This window comes from Oppia nitens, unplaced genomic scaffold, assembly GCF_028296485.1.
Source record: "Oppia nitens isolate AA-2021 unplaced genomic scaffold, nextdenovo-longstitch-racon4-pilon3 scaffold9_pilon_pilon_pilon, whole genome shotgun sequence".
NCBI classification, from domain to species: Eukaryota; Metazoa; Arthropoda; class Arachnida; order Sarcoptiformes; family Oppiidae; genus Oppia; species Oppia nitens.
This window is the reverse complement of record NW_026533253.1, coordinates 1-19,275: the sequence shown is the minus strand read 5'-3', so window position 1 is coordinate 19,275 and position 19,275 is coordinate 1.

Below are 19,275 nucleotides of genomic sequence, written 5' to 3'. Positions count from 1 at the left end.
AATATAAATCTATAATTAATTAAATAGGATATAAAATACATTAAATTAATTATGAATTATATTAAAATTAAATAATATGTAAACTAATATTTGTACACTAAATCGATATGTTCATTTTAATTTTTCCAAATACAAACCAATATTTATTTAAATAGAATATAAAATACATTGAATTAATTATGAATTAYATTWAAATTAAATWAYAAKTAAACTACTATTTGTACACTAAATCGTTATGTTCATTTTAATTTTTCAAAATATAAATCTATAATTAATTAAATAGGATATAAAATACATTAAATTAATTATGAATTATATTAAAATTAAATAATAWGTAAACTAATATTTGTACACTAAATCGATATGTTCTTTTTAATTTTACCAAATACAAACCAATAGTTATTTAAATAGAATATAAAATACATTGAATTAATTATGAATTATATTAAAATTAAATAATAAGTAAACTACTATTTGTACACTAAATCGATATGTTCATTTTAATTTTTCCAAATACAAACCAATAGTTATTTAAATAGAATATAAAATACATTGAATTAATTATGAATTATATTAAAATTAAATAATAAATAAACTACAATTTGTACACTAAATCGATATGTTCATTTTAATTTTTCYAAATACAAACCTATAGTTATTTAAATAGAATATAAAATACATTGAATTAATTATGAATTATATTGAAATTAAATAATATATAAACTACAATTTGTATACTAAATCGATATCTTCATTTTAATTTTTTCAAAAACAAACCAATAGTTATTTAAATAGAATATAAAATACATTGAATTAATTATGAATTATATTAAAATTAAATAATAAGTAAACTACAATTTGTACACTAAATCGATATGTTCATTTTAATTTTTCAAAATACAAACCAATAGTTATTTAAATAGAATATAAAATACATTGAATTAATTATGAATTATATTAAAATTAAGTAATAAGTAAACTACTATTTGTACGATAAATCGATATGTTCATTTTAATTTTTCCAAATACAAATCTATAATTAATTAAATATGATATAAAATACATTGAATTAATTATGAATTATATTAAAATTAAATAATATGTAAACTAATATTTGTACACTAAATCGATATGTTCATTTTAATTTTTTCAAAAACAAACCAATAGTTATTTAAATAGAATATAAAATACATTGAATTAATTATGAATTATATTAAAATTAAATAATAAGTAAACTACTATTTGTACACTAAATCGATATGTTCATTTTAATTTTTCAAAATACAAATCTATAATTAATTAAATAGGATATAAAATATATTGAATTAATTATGAATTATATTAAAATTAAATAATAAGTAAACTACAATTTGTACACTAAATTGATATGTTCATTTTAATTTTTCACAATACAAACCAATAGTTATTTAAATAGAATATAAAATACATTGAATTAATTATGAATTATATTAAAATTAAATAATAAGTAAACTACTATTTGTACACTAAATCGATATGTTCATTTTAATTTTTCCAAATACAAACCAATAGTTATTTAAATAGAATATAAAATACATTGAATTAATTATGAATTATATTAAAATTAAATAATAAATAAACTACAATTTGTACACTAAATCGATATGTTCATTTTAATTTTTCTAAATACAAACCTATAGTTATTTAAATAGAATATAAAATACATTGAATTAATTATGAATTATATTGAAATTAAATAATATATAAACTACAATTTGTATACTAAATCGATATCTTCATTTTAATTTTTCCAAATACAAACCTATAGTTATTTAAATAGAATATAAAATACATTGAATTAATTATGAATTATATTTAAATTAAATAATAAGTAAACTACAATTTGTACACTAAATCGATATGTTCATTTTAATTTTTCAAAATACAAACCAATAGTTATTTAAATAGAATATAAAATTCATTGAATTAATTATGAATTATATTAAAATTAAATAATAAATAAACTACAATTTGTACACTAAATCGATATGTTCATTTTAATTTTTCTAAATACAAACCTATAGTTATTTAAATAGAATATAAAATACATGGAATTAATTATGAATTATATTAAAATTAAATAATAAATAAACTACTATTTGTACACTAAATTGATATGTTCATTTTAATTTTTCACAATACAAACCAATAGTTATTTAAATAGAATATAAAATACATTGAATTAATTATGAATTATATTAAAATTAAATAATAAGTAAACTACTATTTTTACACTAAATCGATATGTTCATTTAATTTTTCCAAATACAAACCAATAGTTATTTAAATAGAATATAAAATACATTGAATTAATTATGAATTATATTAAAATTAAATAATAAATAAACTACAATTTGTACACTAAATCGATATGTTCATTTTAATTTTTCTAAATACAAACCTATAGTTATTTAAATAGAATATAAAATACATTGAATTAATTATGAATTACATTAAAATTAAATTTACAATTAAATACTATGTGTACACTAAATCGATATGTTCATTTTAATTTTTCCAAATACAAACCAATATTTATTTAAATAGAATATAAAATACATTGAATTAATTATAATTATATTACAATTAAATTTACAATTAAATACTATTTGTACACTAAATCGATATGTTCATTTTAATTTTTCCAAATACAAACCTATAGTAATTTAAATAGAATATAAAATACATGGAATTAATTATGAATTATATTAAAATTAAATAATAAATAAACTACAATTTGTACACTAAATCGATATGTTCATTTTAATTTTTCCAAATACAAACTTATAATAATTTAAATAGAATATATATCAATTGGTTGTTGAATGGTTTGATAGAATAATGATTTTATCAAATAATTAAATATTTTTAGTATTTGGTTGTTGAATGGTTTGATAGAATAATGATTTCATCGATTATTTAAATATTTTTATTATTTGGTTGTTGAATGGTTAAATAGAATAATGATTTCATCGAATATTTAACTAATTTTAGTATTTGGTTGTTGAATGGTTTAATAGAATAATGATTTTATCGAATATTTAAATATTTTTAGTATTTGGTTGTTGAATGGTTTGATAGAATAATGATTTCATCAATTATTTAAATATTTTTAATATTTGGTTGTTCAATGGTTTCATAGAATAATGATTTCATCGAATATTTAAATATTTTTAGTATTTGGTTGTTGAATGGTTTGATAGAATAATGATTTCATCAATTATTTAAATATTTTTAATATTTGGTTGTTCAATGGTTTCATAGAATAATGATTTCATCGAATATTTAAATATTTTTAGTATTTGGTTGTTGAATGGTTTGATAGAATAATGATTTCATCGAATAATTAAATATTTTTAGTATTTGGTTGTTGAATGGTTAAATAGAATAATGATTTCATCAATTATTTAAATATTTTTTGTATTTGGTTATTGAATGGTTTAATAGAATAAAGATTTCATCAAATATTTAAATATTTTTAGTATTTGGTTGTTGAATGGTTTGATAGAATAATGATTTCATCGAATATTTAAATATTTTTAGTATTTGGTTGTTGAATGGTTTGATAGAATAATGATTTCATCAATTATTTAAATATTTTTAATATTTGGTTGTTCAATGGTTTCATAGAATAATGATTTCATCGAATATTTAAATATTTTTAGTATTTGGTTGTTGAATGGTTTGATAGAATAATGATTTCATCGAATAATTAAATATTTTTAGTATTTGGTTGTTGAATGGTTAAATAGAATAATGATTTCATCAATTATTTAAATATTTTTTGTATTTGGTTATTGAATGGTTTAATAGAATAAAGATTTCATCAAATATTTAAATATTTTTAGTATTTGGTTGTTGAATGGTTTGATAGAATAATGATTTCATCGAATATTTAAATATTTTTAGTATTTGGTTGTTGAATGGTTTGATAGAATAATGATTTCATCGAATATTTAACTAATTTTAGTATTTGGTTGTTGAATGGTTAAATAGAATAATTATTTCATCAAATATTTAAATATTTTTAGTATTTGGTTGTTGAATGGTTTGATAGAATAATGATTTCATCGAATAATTAAATATTTTTAGTATTTGGTTGTTGAATGGTTAAATAGAATAATGATTTCATCAATTATTTAAATATTTTTTGTATTTGGTTATTGAATGGTTTAATAGAATAAAGATTTCATCAAATATTTAAATATTTTTAGTATTTGGTTGTTGAATGGTTTGATAGAATAATGATTAAATCAAATATTTAAATATTTTTAGTATTTGGTTATTGAATGGTTTGATAGAATAATGATTACATCAAATATTTAAATTCATTAACTATTTGGTTGTTGAATGGTTTGATAGAATAATGATTAAATCAAATATTTAAATATTTTTAGTATTTGGTTGTTGAATAGTTTGATAGAATAATGATTACATCGAATTTTTAAATATTTTTAGTATTTGGTTGTTGAATGGTTTGATAGAATAATGATTTCATCGATTATTTAAATATTTTTAATATTTGGTTGTTCAATGGTTTCATAGAATAATGATTTCATCGAATATTTAAATATTTTTACTATTTGGTTATTGAATGGTTTGATAGAATAATGATTTCATCAATTATTTAAATATTTTTAGTATTTGGTTGTTGAATGGTTTGATAGAATAATGATTTCATCGAATATTTAAATATTTTTAGTATTTGGTTGTTGAATGGTTTGATAGAATAATGATTTCATCGAATATTTAACTAATTTTAGTATTTGGTTGTTGAATGGTTAAATAGAATAATTATTTCATCAAATATTTAAATATTTTTAGTATTTGGTTGTTGAATGGTTTGATAGAATAATGATTTCATCAATTATTTAAATATTTTTAATATTTGGTTGTTCAATGGTTTCATAGAATAATGATTTCATCGAATATTTAAATATTTTTAGTATTTGGTTGTTGAATGGTTTGATAGAATAATGATTTCATCGAATATTTAACTAATTTTAGTATTTGGTTGTTGAATGGTTAAATAGAATAATTATTTCATCAAATATTTAAATATTTTTAGTATTTGGTTGTTGAATGGTTTGATAGAATAATGATTTCATCAATTATTTAAATATTTTTAGTATTTGGTTGTTGAATGGTTTAATAGAATAATGATTTCATCGAATAATTAAATATTTCTAGTATTTGGTTGTTGAATGGTTTGATAGAATAATGATTTCATCGAATAATTAAATATTTCTAGTATTTGGTTGTTGAATGGTTTGATAGAATAATTATTTTATCAAATATTTAAATATTTTTAGTATTTGGTTGTTGAATGGTTTGATAGAATAATGATTTCATCGATTATTTAAATATTTTTATTATTTGTTTGTTGAATGGTTAAATAGAATAATGATTTCATCGAATATTTAACTAATTTTAGTATTTGGTTGTTGAATGGTTTGATAGAATAATGATTTCATCGAATATTTAAATATTTTTAGTATTTGGTTGTTGAATGGTTTGATAGAATAATGATTTCATCGAATATTTAACTAATTTTAGTATTTGGTTGTTGAATGGTTAAATAGAATAATTATTTCATCAAATATTTAAATATTTTTAGTATTTGGTTGTTGAATGGTTTGATAGAATAATGATTTTATCAAATATTTAAATTCATTAACTATTTGGTTGTTGAATGGTTTGATAGAATAATGATTAAATCAAATATTTAAATATTTTTAGTATTTGGTTATTGAATGGTTTGATAGAATAATGATTACATCAAATATTTAAATTCATTAACTATTTGGTTGTTGAATGGTTTGATAGAATAATGATTAAATCAAATATTTAAATATTTTTAGTATTTGGTTGTTGAATAGTTTGATAGAATAATGATTACATCGAATTTTTAAATATTTTTAGTATTTGGTTGTTGAATGGTTTGATAGAATAATGATTTCATCGATTATTTAAATATTTTTAATATTTGGTTGTTCAATGGTTTCATAGAATAATGATTTCATCGAATATTTAAATATTTTTACTATTTGGTTATTGAATGGTTTGATAGAATAATGATTTCATCGAATATTTAAATATTTTTAGTATTTGGTTGTTGAATGGTTTGATAGAATAATGATTTCATCGAATATTTAACTAATTTTAGTATTTGGTTGTTGAATGGTTAAATAGAATAATTATTTCATCAAATATTTAAATATTTTTAGTATTTGGTTGTTGAATGGTTTGATAGAATAATGATTTCATCAATTATTTAAATATTTTTAATATTTGGTTGTTCAATGGTTTCATAGAATAATGATTTCATCGAATATTTAAATATTTTTAGTATTTGGTTGTTGAATGGTTTGATAGAATAATGATTTTATCAAATATTTAAATTCATTAACTATTTGGTTGTTGAATGGTTTGATAGAATAATGATTAAATCAAATATTTAAATATTTTTAGTATTTGGTTATTGAATGGTTTGATAGAATAATGATTTCATCAAATATTGAAATATTTTTAGTATTTGGTTGTTGAATGGTTTGATAGAATAATGATTTAATCGAATATTTAAATATTTTTAGTATTTGGGTATTTGGTTGTTGAATGGTTTGATAGAATAATGATTACATCAAATATTTAAATTCATTAACTATTTGGTTGTTGAATGGTTTGATAGAATAATGATTAAATCAAATACTTAAATATTTTTAGTATTTGGTTGTTGAATAGTTTGATAGAATAATGATTACATCGAATTTTTAAATATTTTTAGTATTTGGTTGTTGAATGGTTTGATAGAATAATGATTTCATCGATTATTTAAATATTTTTAATATTTGGTTGTTCAATGGTTTCATAGAATAATGATTTCATCGAATATTTAAATATTTTTAGTATTTGGTTGTTGAATGGTTTGATAGAATAATGATTTCATCGAATAATTAAATATTTTTAGTATTTGGTTGTTCTATGGTTAAATAGAATAATGATTTCATCAAATATTTAAATATTTTTAGTATTTGGTTGTTGAATGGTTTGATAGAATAATGATTTCATCAATTATTTAAATATTTTTAGTATTTGGTTGTTGAATGGTTTAATAGAATAATGATTTCATCGAATAATTAAATATTTCTAGTATTTGGTTGTTGAATGGTTTGATAGAATAATGATTTCATCGAATAATTAAATATTTCTAGTATTTGGTTGTTGAATGGTTTGATAGAATAATGATTTCATCGAATAATTAAATATTTCTAGTATTTGGTTGTTGAATGGTTAAATAGAATAATGATTTCATCAATTATTTAAATATTTTTTGTATTTGGTTGTTGAATGGTTTAATAGAATAAAGATTTCATCAAATATTTAAATATTTTTAGTATTTGGTTGTTGAATGGTTTGATAGTATAATGATTTCATCGAATATTTAAATATTTTTAGTATTTGGTTGTTGAATGGTTTGATAGAATAATGATTTCATCGAATATTTAACTAATTTTAGTATTTGGTTGTTGAATGGTTAAATAGAATAATTATTTCATCAAATATTTAAATATTTTTAGTATTTGGTTGTTGAATGGTTTGATAGAATAATGATTTCATCAATTATTTAAATTCATTAACTATTTGGTTGTTGAATGGTTTGATAGAATAATGATTAAATCAAATATTTAAATATTTTTAGTATTTGGTTGTTGAATAGTTTGATAGAATAATGATTACATCGAATTTTTAAATATTTTTAGTATTTGGTTGTTGAATGGTTTGATAGAATAATGATTTCATCGATTATTTAAATATTTTTAATATTTGGTTGTTCAATGGTTTCATAGAATAATGATTTCATCGAATATTTAAATATTTTTACTATTTGGTTATTGAATGGTTTGATAGAATAATGATTTCATCGAATATTTAAATATTTTTAGTATTTGGTTGTTGAATGGTTTGATAGAATAATGATTTCATCGAATATTTAACTAATTTTAGTATTTGGTTGTTGAATGGTTAAATAGAATAATTATTTCATCAAATATTTAAATATTTTTAGTATTTGGTTGTTGAATGGTTTGATAGAATAATGATTTCATCAATTATTTAAATATTTTTAATATTTGGTTGTTCAATGGTTTCATAGAATAATGATTTCATCGAATATTTAAATATTTTTAGTATTTGGTTGTTGAATGGTTTGATAGAATAATGATTTTATCAAATATTTAAATTCATTAACTATTTGGTTGTTGAATGGTTTGATAGAATAATGATTAAATCAAATATTTAAATATTTTTAGTATTTGGTTATTGAATGGTTTGATAGAATAATGATTTCATCAAATATTGAAATATTTTTAGTATTTGGTTGTTGAATGGTTTGATAGAATAATGATTTAATCGAATATTTAAATATTTTTAGTATTTGGGTATTTGGTTGTTGAATGGTTTGATAGAATAATGATTACATCAAATATTTAAATTCATTAACTATTTGGTTGTTGAATGGTTTGATAGAATAATGATTAAATCAAATACTTAAATATTTTTAGTATTTGGTTGTTGAATAGTTTGATAGAATAATGATTACATCGAATTTTTAAATATTTTTAGTATTTGGTTGTTGAATGGTTTGATAGAATAATGATTTCATCGATTATTTAAATATTTTTAATATTTGGTTGTTCAATGGTTTCATAGAATAATGATTTCATCGAATATTTAAATATTTTTAGTATTTGGTTGTTGAATGGTTTGATAGAATAATGATTTCATCGAATAATTAAATATTTTTAATATTTGGTTGTTCAATGGTTTCATAGAATAATGATTTCATCGAATATTTAAATATTTTTAGTATTTGGTTGTTGAATGGTTTGATAGAATAATGATTTCATCGAATAATTAAATATTTTTAGTATTTGGTTGTTCTATGGTTAAATAGAATAATGATTTCATCAAATATTTAAATATTTTTAGTATTTGGTTGTTGAATGGTTTGATAGAATAATGATTTCATCAATTATTTAAATATTTTTAGTATTTGGTTGTTGAATGGTTTAATAGAATAATGATTTCATCGAATAATTAAATATTTCTAGTATTTGGTTGTTGAATGGTTTGATAGAATAATGATTTCATCGAATAATTAAATATTTCTAGTATTTGGTTGTTGAATGGTTTGATAGAATAATTATTTTATCAAATATTTAAATATTTTTAGTATTTGGTTGTTGAATGGTTTGATAGAATAATGATTTCATCGATTATTTAAATATTTTTATTATTTGTTTGTTGAATGGTTAAATAGAATAATGATTTCATCGAATATTTAACTAATTTTAGTATTTGGTTGTTGAATGGTTTAATAGAATAATGATTTTATCGAATATTTAAATATTTTTAGTATTTGGTTGTTGAATGGTTTGATAGAATAATGATTTCATCAATTATTTAAATATTTTTAATATTTGGTTGTTCAATGGTTTCATGAAATAATGATTTCATCGAATATTTAAATATTTTTAGTATTTGGTTGTTGAATGGTTTGATAGAATAATGATTTCATCGAATAATTAAATATTTCTAGTATTTGGTTGTTGAATGGTTTGATAGAATAATGATTTCATCGAATAATTAAATATTTCTAGTATTTGGTTGTTGAATGGTTAAATAGAATAATGATTTCATCAATTATTTAAATATTTTTTGTATTTGGTTGTTGAATGGTTTAATAGAATAAAGATTTCATCAAATATTTAAATATTTTTAGTATTTGGTTGTTGAATGGTTTGATAGTATAATGATTTCATCGAATATTTAAATATTTTTAGTATTTGGTTGTTGAATGGTTTGATAGAATAATGATTTCATCGAATATTTAACTAATTTTAGTATTTGGTTGTTGAATGGTTAAATAGAATAATTATTTCATCAAATATTTAAATATTTTTAGTATTTGGTTGTTGAATGGTTTGATAGAATAATGATTTCATCAATTATTTAAATATTTTTAATATTTGGTTGTTCAATGGTTTCATAGAATAATGATTTCATCGAATATTTAAATATTTTTAGTATTTGGTTGTTGAATGGTTTGATAGAATAATGATTTTATCAAATATTTAAATTCATTAACTATTTGGTTGTTGAATGGTTTGATAGAATAATGATTAAATCAAATATTTAAATATTTTTAGTATTTGGTTATTGAATGGTTTGATAGAATAATGATTTCATCAAATATTGAAATATTTTTAGTATTTGGTTGTTGAATGGTTTGATAGAATAATGATTTAATCGAATATTTAAATATTTTTAGTATTTGGGTATTTGGTTGTTGAATGGTTTGATAGAATAATGATTACATCAAATATTTAAATTCATTAACTATTTGGTTGTTGAATGGTTTGATAGAATAATGATTAAATCAAATACTTAAATATTTTTAGTATTTGGTTGTTGAATAGTTTGATAGAATAATGATTACATCGAATTTTTAAATATTTTTAGTATTTGGTTGTTGAATGGTTTGATAGAATAATGATTTCATCGATTATTTAAATATTTTTAATATTTGGTTGTTCAATGGTTTCATAGAATAATGATTTCATCGAATATTTAAATATTTTTAGTATTTGGTTGTTGAATGGTTTGATAGAATAATGATTTCATCGATTATTTAAATATTTTTAATATTTGGTTGTTCAATGGTTTCATAGAATAATGATTTCATCGAATATTTAAATATTTTTAGTATTTGGTTGTTGAATGGTTTGATAGAATAATGATTTCATCGAATATTTAAATATTTTTAGTATTTGGTTGTTGAATGGTTTGATAGAATAATGATTACATCGAATTTTTAAATATTTTTAGTATTTGGTTGTTGAATGGTTTGATAGAATAATGATTTCATCGATTATTTAAATATTTTTAATATTTGGTTGTTCAATGGTTTCATAGAATAATGATTTCATCGAATATTTAAATATTTTTAGTATTTGGTTGTTGAATGGTTTGATAGAATAATGATTACATCGAATTTTTAAATATTTTTAGTATTTGGTTGTTGAATGGTTTGATAGAATAATGATTTCATCGATTATTTAAATATTTTTAATATTTGGTTGTTCAATGGTTTCATAGAATAATGATTTCATCGAATATTTAAATATTTTTAGTATTTGGTTGTTGAATGGTTTGATAGAATAATGATTTCATCGATTATTTAAATATTTTTAATATTTGGTTGTTCAATGGTTTCATAGAATAATGATTTCATCGAATATTTAAATATTTTTAGTATTTGGTTGTTGAATGGTTTGATAGAATAATGATTTCATCGAATATTTAAATATTTTTAGTATTTGGTTGTTGAATGGTTTGATAGAATAATGATTACATCGAATTTTTAAATATTTTTAGTATTTGGTTGTTGAATGGTTTGATAGAATAATGATTTCATCGATTATTTAAATATTTTTAATATTTGGTTGTTCAATGGTTTCATAGAATAATGATTTCATCGAATATTTAAATATTTTTAGTATTTGGTTGTTGAATGGTTTGATAGAATAATGATTTCATCGAATAATTAAATATTTTTAGTATTTGGTTGTTGAATGGTTAAATAGAATAATGATTTCATCAATTATTTAAATATTTTTTGTATTTGGTTGTTGAATGGTTTAATAGAATAAAGATTTCATCAAATATTTAAATATTTTTAGTATTTGGTTGTTGAATGGTTTGATAGTATAATGATTTCATCGAATATTTAAATATTTTTAGTATTTGGTTGTTGAATGGTTTGATAGAATAATGATTTCATCGAATATTTAACTAATTTTAGTATTTGGTTGTTGAATGGTTAAATAGAATAATGATTTCATCAAATATTTAAATATTTTTAGTATTTGGTTGTTGAATGGTTTGATAGAATAATGATTACATCGAATTTTTAAATATTTTTAGTATTTGGTTGTTGAATGGTTTGATAGAATAATGATTTCATCAATTATTTAAATATTTTTAATACTTGGTTGTTGAATGGTTTGATAGAATAATGATTTCATCAATTATTTAAATATTTTTAATATTTGGTTGTTCAATGGTTCCATAGAATAATGATTTCATCGAATATTTAAATATTTTTAGTATTTGGTTGTTGAATGGTTTGATAGAATAATGATTTTATCAAATATTTAAATTCATTAACTATTTGGTTGTTGAATGGTTTGATAGAATAATGATTAAATCAAATATTTAAATATTTTTAGTATTTGGTTATTGAATGGTTTGATAGAATAATGATTTAATCGAATATTTAAATATTTTTAGTATTTTGGTATTTGGTTGTTGAATGGTTTGATAGAATAATGATTACATCAAATATTTAAATTCATTAACTATTTGGTTGTTGAATGGTTTGATAGAATAATGATTAAATCAAATATTTAAATATTTTTAGTATTTGGTTGTTGAATAGTTTGATAGAATAATGATTACATCGAATTTTTAAATATTTTTAGTATTTGGTTGTTGAATGGTTTGATAGAATAATGATTTCATCGATTATTTAAATATTTTTAGTATTTGGTTGTTGAATGGTTTGATAGAATAATGATTTCATCAATTATTTAAATATTTTTAGTATTTGGTTGTTGAATGGTTTGATAGAATAATGATTTCATCAATTATTTAAATATTTTTAATATTTGGATGTTCAATGGTTTCATAGAATAATGATTTCATCGAATATTTAAATATTTTTAGTATTTGGTTGTTGAATGGTTTGATAGAATAATGATTTCATCGAATAATTAAATATTTTTAGTATTTGGTTGTTGAATGGTTAAATAGAATAATGATTTCATCAATTATTTAAATATTTTTTGTATTTGGTTATTGAATGGTTTAATAGAATAAAGATTTCATCAAATATTTAAATATTTTTAGTATTTGGTTGTTGAATGGTTTGATAGAATAATGATTTCATCGAATATTTAAATATTTTTAGTATTTGGTTGTTGAATGGTTTAATAGAATAATGATTTTATCAAATATTTAAATATTTTTAGTATTTGGTTGTTGAATGGTTTGATAGAATAATGATTTCATCAATTATTTAAATATTTTTAATATTTGGTTGTTGAATGGTTTGATAGAATAATGATTAAATCAAATATTTAAATATTTTTAGTATTTGGTTGTTGAATAGTTTGATAGAATAATGATTACATCGAATTTTTAAATATTTTTAGTATTTGGTTATTGAATGGTTTGATAGAATAATGATTACATCAAATATTTAAATTCATTAACTATTTGGTTGTTGAATGGTTTGATAGAATAATGATTAAATCAAATATTTAAATATTTTTAGTATTTGGTTGTTGAATAGTTTGATAGAATAATGATTACATCGAATTTTTAAATATTTTATAGTATTTGGTTGTTGAATAGTTTGATAGAATAATGATTACATCGAATTTTTAAATATTTTTAGTATTTGGTTGTTGAATGGTTTGATAGAATAATGATTTCATCGATTATTTAAATATTTTTAATATTTGGTTGTTCAATGGTTTCATAGAATAATGATTTCATCGAATATTTAAATATTTTTAGTATTTGGTTGTTGAATGGTTTGATAGAATAATGATTTCATCGAATATTTAAATATTTTTAGTATTTGGTTGTTGAATGGTTTGATAGAATAATGATTTCATCAATTATTTAAATATTTTTAATATTTGGATGTTCAATGGTTTCATAGAATAATGATTTCATCGAATATTTAAATATTTTTAGTATTTGGTTGTTGAATGGTTAAATAGAATAATGATTTCATCAATTATTTAAATATTTTTTGTATTTGGTTATTGAATGGTTTAATAGAATAAAGATTTCATCAAATATTTAAATATTTTTAGTATTTGGTTGTTGAATGGTTTGATAGAATAATGATTTCATCGAATATTTAAATATTTTTAGTATTTGGTTGTTGAATGGTTTGATAGAATAATGATTTCATCGAATATTTAACTAATTTTAGTATTTGGTTGTTGAATGGTTTGATAGAATAATGATTTCATCATTTATTTAAATATTTTTAATATTTGGTTGATCAATGGTTTCATAGAATAATGATTTCATCGAATATTTAAATATTTTTAGTATTTGGTTGTTGAATGGTTTGATAGAATAATGATTTCATCGAATAATTAAATATTTTTAGTATTTGGTTGTTGAATGGTTAAATAGAATAATGATTTCATCAAATATTTAAATATTTTTAGTATTTGGTTGTTGAATGGTTTGATAGAATAATGATTTCATCAATTATTTAAATATTCTTAGTATTTGGTTGTTGAATGGTTTAATAGAATAATGATTTCATCGAATAATAAAATATTTCTAGTATTTGGTTGTTGAATGGTTTGATAGAATAATTATTTTATCAAATATTTAAATATTTTTAGTATTTGGTTGTTGAATGGTTTGATAGAATAATGATTTTATCGAATATTTAAATATTTTTAGTATTTGTTTGTTGAATGGTTAAATAGAATAATGATTTCATCGAATATTTAAATTCATTAACTATTTGGTTGTTGAATGGTTTGATAGAATAATGATTAAATCAAATATTTAAATATTTTTAGTATTTGGTTGTTGAATGGTTTGATAGAATAATGATTACATCAAATATTTAAATTCATTAACTATTTGGTTGTTGAATGGTTTGATAGAATAATGATTAAATCAAATATTTAAATATTTTTAGTATTTGGTTGTTGAATAGTTTGATAGAATAATGATTACATCGAATTTTTAAATATTTTTAGTATTTGGTTATTGAATGGTTTGATAGAATAATGATTACATCAAATATTTAAATTCATTAACTATTTGGTTGTTGAATGGTTTGATAGAATAATGATTAAATCAAATATTTAAATATTTTTAGTATTTGGTTGTTGAATAGTTTGATAGAATAATGATTACATCGAATTTTTAAATATTTTTAGTATTTGGTTGTTGAATAGTTTGATAGAATAATGATTACATCGAATTTTTAAATATTTTTAGTATTTGGTTGTTGAATAGTTTGATAGAATAAAGATTTCATCAAATATTTAAATATTTTTAGTATTTGGTTGTTGAATGGTTTGATAGAATAATGATTTCATCGAATATTTAAATATTTTTAGTATTTGGTTGTTGAATGGTTTGATAGAATAATGATTTCATCGAATATTTAACTAATTTTAGTATTTGGTTGTTGAATGGTTTGATAGAATAATGATTTCATCAATTATTTAAATATTCTTAGTATTTGGTTGTTGAATGGTTAAATAGAATAATGATTTTATCAAATATTTAAATATTTTTAGTATTTGGTTGTTGAATGGTTTGATAGAATAATGATTTCATCGAATATTTAAATATTTTTAGTATTTGTTTGTTGAATGGTTAAATAGAATAATGATTTCATCGAATATTTAAATTCATTAACTATTTGGTTGTTGAATGGTTTGATAGAATAATGATTAAATCAAATATTTAAATATTTTTAGTATTTGGTTGTTGAATGGTTTGATAGAATAATGATTACATCAAATATTTAAATTCATTAACTATTTGGTTGTTGAATGGTTTGATAGAATAATGATTAAATCAAATATTTAAATATTTTTAGTATTTGGTTGTTGAATAGTTTGATAGAATAATGATTACATCGAATTTTTAAATATTTTTAGTATTTGGTTGTTGAATGGTTTGATAGAATAATGATTTCATCGAATATTTAAATATTTTTAGTATTTGGTTGTTGAATGGTTTGATAGAATAATGATTTCATCGAATATTTAAATATTTTTACTATTTGGTTATTGAATGGTTTGATAGAATAATGATTTCATCAATTATTTAAATATTTTTAGTATTTGGTTGTTGAATGGTTTGATAGAATAATGATTTCATCGAATATTTAAATATTTTTAGTATTTGGTTGTTGAATGGTTTGATAGAATAATGATTTTATCAAATATTTAAATTCATTAACTATTTGGTTGTTGAATGGTTTGATAGAATAATGATTAAATCAAATATTTAAATATTTTTAGTATTTGGTTATTGAATGGTTTGATAGAATAATGATTTCATCAAATATTGAAATATTTTTAGTATTTGGTTGTTGAATGGTTTGATAGAATAATGATTTAATCGAATATTTAAATATTTTTAGTATTTGGGTATTTGGTTGTTGAATGGTTTGATAGAATAATGATTACATCAAATATTTAAATTCATTAACTATTTGGTTGTTGAATGGTTTGATAGAATAATGATTAAATCAAATACTTAAATATTTTTAGTATTTGGTTGTTGAATAGTTTGATAGAATAATGATTACATCGAATTTTTAAATATTTTTAGTATTTGGTTGTTGAATGGTTTGATAGAATAATGATTTCATCGATTATTTAAATATTTTTAATATTTGGTTGTTCAATGGTTTCATAGAATAATGATTTCATCGAATATTTAAATATTTTTAGTATTTGGTTGTTGAATGGTTTGATAGAATAATGATTTCATCGATTATTTAAATATTTTTAATATTTGGTTGTTCAATGGTTTCATAGAATAATGATTTCATCGAATATTTAAATATTTTTAGTATTTGGTTGTTGAATGGTTTGATAGAATAATGATTTCATCGAATATTTAAATATTTTTAGTATTTGGTTGTTGAATGGTTTGATAGAATAATGATTACATCGAATTTTTAAATATTTTTAGTATTTGGTTGTTGAATGGTTTGATAGAATAATGATTTCATCGATTATTTAAATATTTTTAATATTTGGTTGTTCAATGGTTTCATAGAATAATGATTTCATCGAATATTTAAATATTTTTAGTATTTGGTTGTTGAATGGTTTGATAGAATAATGATTTCATCGAATAATTAAATATTTTTAGTATTTGGTTGTTGAATGGTTAAATAGAATAATGATTTCATCAATTATTTAAATATTTTTTGTATTTGGTTGTTGAATGGTTTAATAGAATAAAGATTTCATCAAATATTTAAATATTTTTAGTATTTGGTTGTTGAATGGTTTGATAGTATAATGATTTCATCGAATATTTAAATATTTTTAGTATTTGGTTGTTGAATGGTTTGATAGAATAATGATTTCATCGAATATTTAACTAATTTTAGTATTTGGTTGTTGAATGGTTAAATAGAATAATGATTTCATCAAATATTTAAATATTTTTAGTATTTGGTTGTTGAATGGTTTGATAGAATAATGATTACATCGAATTTTTAAATATTTTTAGTATTTGGTTGTTGAATGGTTTGATAGAATAATGATTTCATCAATTATTTAAATATTTTTAATACTTGGTTGTTGAATGGTTTGATAGAATAATGATTTCATCAATTATTTAAATATTTTTAATATTTGGTTGTTCAATGGTTCCATAGAATAATGATTTCATCGAATATTTAAATATTTTTAGTATTTGGTTGTTGAATGGTTTAATAGAATAATGATTTTATCAAATATTTAAATATTTTTAGTATTTGGTTGTTGAATGGTTTGATAGAATAATGATTTAATCGAATATTTAAATATTTTTAGTATTTTGGTATTTGGTTGTTGAATGGTTTGATAGAATAATGATTACATCAAATATTTAAATTCATTAACTATTTGGTTGTTGAATGGTTTGATAGAATAATGATTAAATCAAATATTTAAATATTTTTAGTATTTGGTTGTTGAATAGTTTGATAGAATAATGATTACATCGAATTTTTAAATATTTTTAGTATTTGGTTGTTGAATGGTTTGATAGAATAATGATTTCATCGATTATTTAAATATTTTTAGTATTTGGTTGTTGAATGGTTTGATAGAATAATGATTTCATCAATTATTTAAATATTTTTAGTATTTGGTTGTTGAATGGTTTGATAGAATAATGATTTCATCAATTATTTAAATATTTTTAATATTTGGATGTTCAATGGTTTCATAGAATAATGATTTCATCGAATATTTAAATATTTTTAGTATTTGGTTGTTGAATGGTTTGATAGAATAATGATTTCATCGAATAATTAAATATTTTTAGTATTTGGTTGTTGAATGGTTAAATAGAATAATGATTTCATCAATTATTTAAATATTTTTTGTATTTGGTTATTGAATGGTTTAATAGAATAAAGATTTCATCAAATATTTAAATATTTTTAGTATTTGGTTGTTGAATGGTTTGATAGAATAATGATTTCATCGAATATTTAAATATTTTTAGTATTTGGTTGTTGAATGGTTTAATAGAATAATGATTTTATCAAATATTTAAATATTTTTAGTATTTGGTTGTTGAATGGTTTGATAGAATAATGATTTCATCAATTATTTAAATATTTTTAATATTTGGTTGTTGAATGGTTTGATAGAATAATGATTAAATCAAATATTTAAATATTTTTAGTATTTGGTTGTTGAATAGTTTGATAGAATAATGATTACATCGAATTTTTAAATATTTTTAGTATTTGGTTATTGAATGGTTTGATAGAATAATGATTACATCAAATATTTAAATTCATTAACTATTTGGTTGTTGAATGGTTTGATAGAATAATGATTAAATCAAATATTTAAATATTTTTAGTATTTGGTTGTTGAATAGTTTGATAGAATAATGATTACATCGAATTTTTAAATATTTTATAGTATTTGGTTGTTGAATAGTTTGATAGAATAATGATTACATCGAATTTTTAAATATTTTTAGTATTTGGTTGTTGAATGGTTTGATAGAATAATGATTTCATCGATTATTTAAATATTTTTAATATTTGGTTGTTCAATGGTTTCATAGAATAATGATTTCATCGAATATTTAAATATTTTTAGTATTTGGTTGTTGAATGGTTTGATAGAATAATGATTTCATCGAATATTTAAATATTTTTAGTATTTGGTTGTTGAATGGTTTGATAGAATAATGATTTCATCAATTATTTAAATATTTTTAATATTTGGATGTTCAATGGTTTCATAGAATAATGATTTCATCGAATATTTAAATATTTTTAGTATTTGGTTGTTGAATGGTTAAATAGAATAATGATTTCATCAATTATTTAAATATTTTTTGTATTTGGTTATTGAATGGTTTAATAGA